Below are 8,080 nucleotides of genomic sequence, written 5' to 3' on the forward strand. Positions count from 1 at the left end.
TAAAGCAGATACTTTGAGGGGACTTCCATTCATTCCTCCTCACCACTATGAGCTGAATAAAGAGCATGAAATCACTTTGCGACTCTGAATATATTTCAGGCCCAAAGAAAAAAGTGGGTGGAGCAACGGCTGTGACTTGTACAGTGAGGTAGGTTCAGGCAAAAGCACTGCAGGGGTATGTGGAGAGGGAGCAGTGAGATGTGTGGCCTAGGAAGTTGGGAGGTGGCTTGAGGAAGAGTCTTGAAGTTCAGAAGGAGAAGCCTAGAGTCTGAGGCTCCCTTATTCGTAGGGCTCCCCCCCCCCCCCGCACTTCTCAGATGGGCACCATTGCCGTTATAAGAGAACAAGGGGGGCGTTCATTGTAAGTTCCGGCACCTCTTTGCCTAGAAAAGCAACACTGCTCTCTTCTGTGATATGAATAACAGATATGAATACAAACCTATGTGGGAAGAAGTCCTACTGAACCTAGTGGAACCTACTTATGACTTGATTGTGCGCTAGACGATGGACGTTGCGATCTGCCATTCACGAGTTGCAACTGATGAGGTGCATTTTTAACCGTCAAATACGATATGTTTTAGGAGCATTACGATGTTTTAAGTATAGGATCTTTTTTCGCTTTTAAATCATGTGATCTTCTAAAATCCAAGTGAAAAGCTGTTGTTACTGTTACTTGTCTACACGCAAAATCCCACTCTACTGCTTTCCCTCTACTCCTCACACAGCCACCTACTGGCAATCCTATGCCCTGGGCGTACCCCATTTAATGCAGTGGTTCTTATGTTGTTGTGGTGGTTTTAGGCGTTTCAGGGCCGTCTTAAGCATATCCGGAGCCGTGGTGCAAAGCTCCTTCTGGCTCCCCCCCCCCCCATTTCTCTCTTTTTTTTTAAAAAAAATATTTTTTATTATTTTTAGCATTCAAAACTTTGTAAGACATACCACACAAATTATTATACATATGTCCTTGTTTGAACTTCCTTCAGCATCTCTGATAGTCTTCTGTCTTGATTATTTCTCCTGCAATTCTTAACTTAATATTGCCTTTACCTTTTCTAACAAATCATTTCTCCCTTTCCATTTTTACAATATTTCTTAAATTACTCCTCACATAACTTTTTGTAGTCCTACAAACGTAATCTGATCATCACAAATACTTTTCAAATACTCAGTAAATTTAGTCCAGTCTTCAGTAAACCTCTGGTCCCGCCGGTTTCGGATCCTTCCTGTTAGTTTGTCTAATTCTGCGTAGTCCATCAATTTCAACCTCCATTCTTCTAATGTTGGTAGTTCTTCTTGCTTCCATTTTTGGGCCAATAATATTCTTGCTGCTGTTACTGCATAAAGTTGCAAAAACAACTTACAATCTTTCCTGTTTATATCATTTCCAACAATACCTAAAAGGAATGCTTCCGGTTTTTTAATAAAAGTATATTTCAACATTTTTTTCAACTCATTATAGTATATATCATCTCCCAGAAGCATTTCACCTTTTTACATTCCGACCACATATGATAAAATAATCCTTCTATTTTTTTACATTTATTACTGACTTTATACATTTTTGCTAACTTAACTGGTATGATGTAACATCTATACATCATCTTCATCATGTTTTCTTTTAATGTATTACATGCAGTAAATCCTAAACCTTCTTTCCATAATTTGACCCAATCACTTAACTGAATATTATAACCTAAGTCTTTTGCCCAATGAATCATAACTGATTTTACCTCCTCATCTTTCAAGTGCCATTCAAGCAGTAATTTATACATTTTTGACAGAATTTTAAAATCATTATTCAATATTTCTTGTTGAAACCTCGATTCTTTTTCGCAGAAACCATTTTCTTTGATATCTTGTTTAAACACTTCATTCACCTGATAATAATGTAACCAATCATTAACATGCTCTTTCACTTCTTCGTATGGTTTCAGTTTCCATTTTCCTCCTTCTTTAATTCCCCCCCCCCCCCATTTCTCAGAGTTTTTTTAGGGAGGATGGCGGAGCTGGAGGAGGCAGATAGCAGCTGGAGGGCGGCTCCTCCGGAGGGGAAGAGGTGGAGGCTGGACGCGGCGCCTCCTGGCTCAGCTGGCCATGGCAGATGGAGGCTCCGGGCGTGGCGCTGCTTTGGCACAGCATGGCGGAGGCGGGCAAGGGCGGCAAGCTGATGCCGGGAGGCACTGCATCCAGCCTCTGCCTCTTTCCTGGCACCCTCCAGAACTTGGCACCCTGCGCCACTAGCTTCTATGGGTAAGACGCCCCTGAGTCATTTAGTCGTGTCCAACTCTTCGTGACCCCATGGACCAGAGCACGCCAGGCACTCCTGTTTTCCACTGCCTCCCGTTATAGTACTTCTAAATAAACATGCTGATACAGAAGGGGGGAGCATGCCTTCCTTCACCCTTCCGCCGGTCACCAGAGGGTCCGAGGCAATGACCTCAAGGGCACCCAGCCCCACGTTGACCCCTCAGCCCCCACACTGTTACACAAGCACCACACTCTACCCCAAGCCCCATAAATAAAGTGCCTTTTCCCTTTCCTACACGGGCGAAATAAGCCCAAATTCTTATGCCTCTTTCCCGCTCTATCTTTACTATGGGTTGACCGTACGAAGCTGTATTCCCTATTCCTTTCAATGGCTGTGTTCTACCCAATCAGAACCATGCATTCGTTTTGCAGAGCTAGCTCAGCGAGCTCCTGCACACCTCATTTAACCTCTTGACAAGCTGCTGACGGCTCCCCGCTGGGAGAACAATGGAACCGAAACTTGTGAACTCATAAAAGTGTCAAATCTTGCTACAATGTATCTATTTTGTTTCCGACTTCAATTACCAATATAAAATGGACTAAAAAGACTAAAAGTCTTTAGAAATTTGTATAAAATCAACCACAACTCCAATTTCCTTGTTTTGGGTGCCGATCGGCTCAGTCTCTTCAGGACTCCATGACACCTCCCCTGCCTCCATGGTCCCTCGAGCGAGGTGTCACGTACTCAGGAAGACCCTAATCCGGTCAAATCGCTTTGCCAAGCCTTTCCTCCGGGCAATGCCAGGTGGCAGACTATGCATACATGGACCATTGTCTTCTCATCACCGGTACTCAGGAAGTGCTTATCTGCGCATATCTCCAGCTCTGCATATTCCCCTTCCCTCCTCTATATGTTAATCCGGTGTAACCCAACCTCTCTTTAATGTATTCATGATGTAACTATGATGTATTTTGCACTGTATTCTGGGACTTGGAGGGAAGTTTTAAAAGTTCATGTCACCCCTTTCCCGCTGTTCAATCTCGCCTTGAACCTGTTGCGCAATAAACTTGGATCTTCTGCAGCTTGCGCCTGTCTCCGGCTGAGCTCATTTTCCTCCGCAGGGACCCGCGGACTTAGTCCGATGAGCTGGGTGGCAGAGTAGCCCCGCACCCAGATTTTACCGTAACAATGCATAACATAGGGGGAAAATATTACTTGCTTAAGGCATTTGTGTATATTTGCGATATAAGAAGTGCAACCTGATCAATGGAAGGTTGATAATAAACCTTCAGTTGTATCTTTCCAAAGGAAACCAAACCTGATTGAGTGCTGTACAGTGGTACCTCGGGTTACATACGCTTCAGGTTAAAGACGCTTCAGGTTACAGACTCCGCTAACCCAGAAATAGTGCTTCAGGTTAAGAACTTTGCTTCAGGATGAGAACAGAAATCGTTCTCCAGTGGCGCAGCAGCAGCAGGAGGTCCCATTAGCTAATGTGGTGCTTCAGGTTAAGAACAGTTTCAGGTTAAGAACGGACCTCCAGAACGAATTAAGTTCTTAACCCGAGGTACCACTGTACTCCTGAAACTTAGTCCTGCTTAGAGATGTGCGACACCTTTAACAATATAAAGGGGGGGCGGGGACAGGGGCAGAATGGTGTTGATGAAAGGAAGAAGAATGGCAGAAACAAAGTTACCCTTAGTCTAATTTATGCCTCTGTGCTGAGCTTCCATTGTGCAGCTAAACAGAGAGGTGTGTGCATGCATGGTTTTGTTGTGTGTTTTTAAATTGATTTTGCTTCACTTTAAACATGAATTAGGCATGCCTGTGAGTGTGAAGGGGTGGAACTGTGGAAGAAAAGCATGAAAAGAACTTGGAATTTGTATGGGGGGGGCAGGGAGGGGCAGATGCTGCTCCCTGCGCCCCCTTAAATCAATGAAAATCAATAAAAATACATAGCTAAGGTTCTTTCCCCCCCCCCACAAAAGGCCCCCCCGCAACAAAAATCCTGGCTTCGCCCATGACCCAGAGTATCAAACATCATTCCTTATATGTGTGAATGAGCCATTACAGAACTGTCATATCATTATATGTTGCCTTAAAACACAATTCAGTGGAATCAGCTGACACATTCTGCTGCAAGTCCTCATCAGGTGGTAGTTAGTAGTCAGAGATAACCGAGGTCGAGTGATGCACACAATTGTCTGAAACAGCCCTAAGTGTTCAAAAATCAAACCTTGGCCGGTAGGTGCTATTCAAAAACACAGACAAAATACATTCCACTTATATCTCAGCTCATGTTCCTGGCACTACAGACCTCAAGAGATTCTTGAACACTGAAAGCCTATAAGGAAGGACAATCCATTCCTATGGCTCACTGTTCTCCCTCCCCCCCCCCAGGCTAAAAACCCCCAGCTGATTGATTGAGCAATCAAAACTGGAAAGTGCTGGCGTTTCTAGACAAACAACTGTCGCAGAAACACTATACACATCAGTAATACAGAAAAGCCACAAGCTGGATCCCTGCCAAAAAATAAGATTTCTCTCCACAGTGAAATATTTAGAATTAAGATCAGTGTACAGGTGTAATCAACACCAGCTTGCTGACAGAATACAGCTACTGGATTGTGAGTGATCTCTCCACCCAGACAATTAGAACGGCTGACAGTGTAGATTGTTTTGATCGTTTGATCTGTGCCTCCCCATAACTGGCTGACACGAAAGTTTGGCGGGAACATGGAGATTCACAGCACGATGAGATCTGATTTGCTTAGTCAGCAATCTGTGATGCTTTGGTTAAGGATGAGTAAATCTGTCCATTTCGGTACTTCACTTTCCCAATCTTAAATTCAGTTCTTCACATTTCCACACTAGTTTGTGATTTATTGATGTTTGTTTAAAGTTCTCGTGAAAATTCAACAGCATTTTAATGCTGATCCTAAAATACACATATTTGTATGCAGTTTTCCCTAAGAAGCACATTTTTGCAAAGCCATTTCCCCTACTGTAATGTATTTGTGTGTGTAATTTTCACTAATATATGCATTTTTATGCCCAGTAGGTGCATTTGTATGCCCTAGTAGGTGCATGAATGAGGGACGTGGGTGGCACTGTGGGTTAAACCACAGAGTCTAGGGCTTGCCAATCAGCAGGTCGGCGGTTTGAATCCCCGCCACGGGGTGAGCTCCCGTTGCTCGGTCCCTGCTCCTGCCAACCTAGCAGTTCAAAAGCGCATCAAAGTGCAAGTAGATAAATAGGTACTGCTCCGGCGGGAAGGTAAACGGCGTGCGCTGCTCTGGTTCACCAGAAGCGGCTTAGTCATGCTGGCCACATGACCTGGAAGCTGTACACTGGCTCCCTCAGCCAATAAAGCCAGATGAGCACCGCAACCCCAGAGTCATCCGCGACTAGACCTAATGGTCAGAGGCCCCTTTACCCTTTACCTACGTGCAAGAATAGTGCGAAGTGGTGGATTTATACTGGACCATCCACATATCATTCTGTTTTTGGAGTCGTTCTGTTAGGCTTCTCCATTGCTACTGGACCAAACATTTAAAGTACGATCTTACCACTTGAAACAATCACGGCTACCCCCAAGAAACCCTGGGAAATATAGCTTGTTTAGGGTTCTTCAGGGTCTTAGCGCACCAAAGGAAGATGAGCAAAGCGAACCCAGAAGAGGTTCAGATATGCTTATTGGGGGCTGAAAGGTAAAATGGAAAGTGGGAGAGCTAAGTCTGGGTTCTTTTCCCTGCGTCATGGTACCTGCCTCTATGACACCAAAGTCAGATGTGGGGCAGGGTGGGGGGAATAAACCACAGCAAACGTAAAGCTCAGCGATGTGAAAACCCTTGGTACCAAGCCTTGCTTGGTAAATAGACCGTACAGGAAAATGAAGAGCAATATTTGGTTTCAGCGACACAAACATGAGGAAGTGGAACTCGTATTATAGGTCAGGTTATGACCGTAACAGCTGTCTTGCTGAAAAGGAGTGAAACCGTGAGCAAAAGGGTAAGAAAAAAAAAAGCATGTCATCACAATAGGGAAGGGGCTTTTTCAAGTGTTTTGACCACATCCTTCTCCTACTCATAATGCAGTACTTTTAGCTTCCGTATCCAACTCGCCATCACCATAATTAACACATCCCCCCCCCAATTGTTTTCGGTGTATGTCCTCAGCTTGTCAGGGACGTGGGTGGCACTGTGGGTTAAACCACAGAGCCTAGGACTTGCTGATCAGAAGGTCGGCGGTTCGAATCCCCGCGACGGGGTGAGCTCCCGTTGCTCGGTCCCTGCTCCTGCCCACCTAGCAGTTTGAAAGCATGTCAAAGTGCAAGTAGATAAATAGGTACCGCTCCGGCGGGAAGGTAAACAGCATTTCCGTGCGCTGCTCTGGTTCGCCAGAAGCGGCTTAGTCATGCTGGCCACATGACCCGGAAGCTGCACGCCGGCACCCTCAGCCAATAAAGCGGGATGAGCGCCGCAACCCCAGACTCAGCCACGACTGGACCTAATGGTCAGGGGTCCCTTTACCTTTACCTTTTACCTCAGCTTGTCAGTAATATGACTGTTGTATGCAACCCCGGTCTCTGAGCAGTGAGAGACTCCTGTGCTTACTCAGGGTTCCTGTTTCCTTGGAATGAAGGTCAGTGAAAATGGTGGTATCTTTAGGATATATTGTTCTGAGTGTAGGATAGAGGGGCTCATAGCAGGAACACCCCAATAGGTCTCGTACCTTGGAAGTCAAACGGAATCCGTTCCAGAAGTTCATTTGACTTCCAAAACGTTCAGAAGCTCCTGCAGCCAATTAGAAGCCGCGCCGGACATTCGGGTTCCAAAAAACATTTGCAAATCGGAACGCTCACTTCCGGGTTGCGGCATTTGGGAGCCAAAACGTTCGGCTCACAAGGTGTTTGTCAACCAAGGTACGGCTGTACGCAATAAAAGGGATATGTGGAGAAGGCCAAGGATCTCAGGCAAGGGAGCGGGAAGCCCCAAACAGCATACGCAGAATACTGTACTCTTTATAGCCTCTGAACATTGCACTGCTTCTTTCATTTCAGCTCTCTTAAAAGATCCCCACGCAGACTTTGGATGTGATATATTATTAAATTTATTAAATAAATATATTTATTAAAAGTTTTTTTAGTTACAGAAAAAAAAGTGTAAAAGAAAACGGAAACAATGAAAAATTTAACAAACAATACATAAAAAAAGAAAAAAGAAAAAAAGAACAATACATCAAAACAGCATAATAATAATAAACACTTCCAAGTTCCATATCATTATCTTATCTTTCATTTACTTGTTTCCTCGACTTCCTCACACCTCCCTTTTTTGTATTCTAGTTCAAATTAGCTAATTCAGCAAATCCCTTCCCTCTTTCTCAATTTTTTGTTCTATAATTTGTCTTCACCTAATCTAACTTAAATTTTCCACTTTAGCCCAATAACAATCAGTTTTTGCTTAATTCTTTATCACATTTCTGCTAAAACCATATAACTTCATTCCAGTATTCTTCTAACATTCATTAATTTTGCAATATTTCTGTAAGTATACTTTAAATTTTGTCCAGTCTTCTTCCATCGACTCTTCTCCCTGGTCTCGGATTCTGCCAGTCATTTCCGCCATTTCCATTCGATGTGATATATTATCAGCCTTGAGACCAACCACGCTTCTGATGGGTCCTCGTAGAAAATGGACTGTATGTGTACAACTGCTTGTGTGGCTTAGCTGTGCCTTTGCTTCAGGAAACCGGCCTCGAACCAAGAGAAAAATGGTAGGGCAGCCAGCTCACTTCACACCTTAGCCCTGGAACCTGTTTCTAAAGCCT

The sequence above is a fragment of the Podarcis tiliguerta genome (genome assembly GCF_965153285.1).
Source record: "Podarcis tiliguerta genome assembly, chromosome: 13".
Taxonomy (NCBI): Eukaryota; Metazoa; Chordata; class Lepidosauria; order Squamata; family Lacertidae; genus Podarcis; species Podarcis tiliguerta.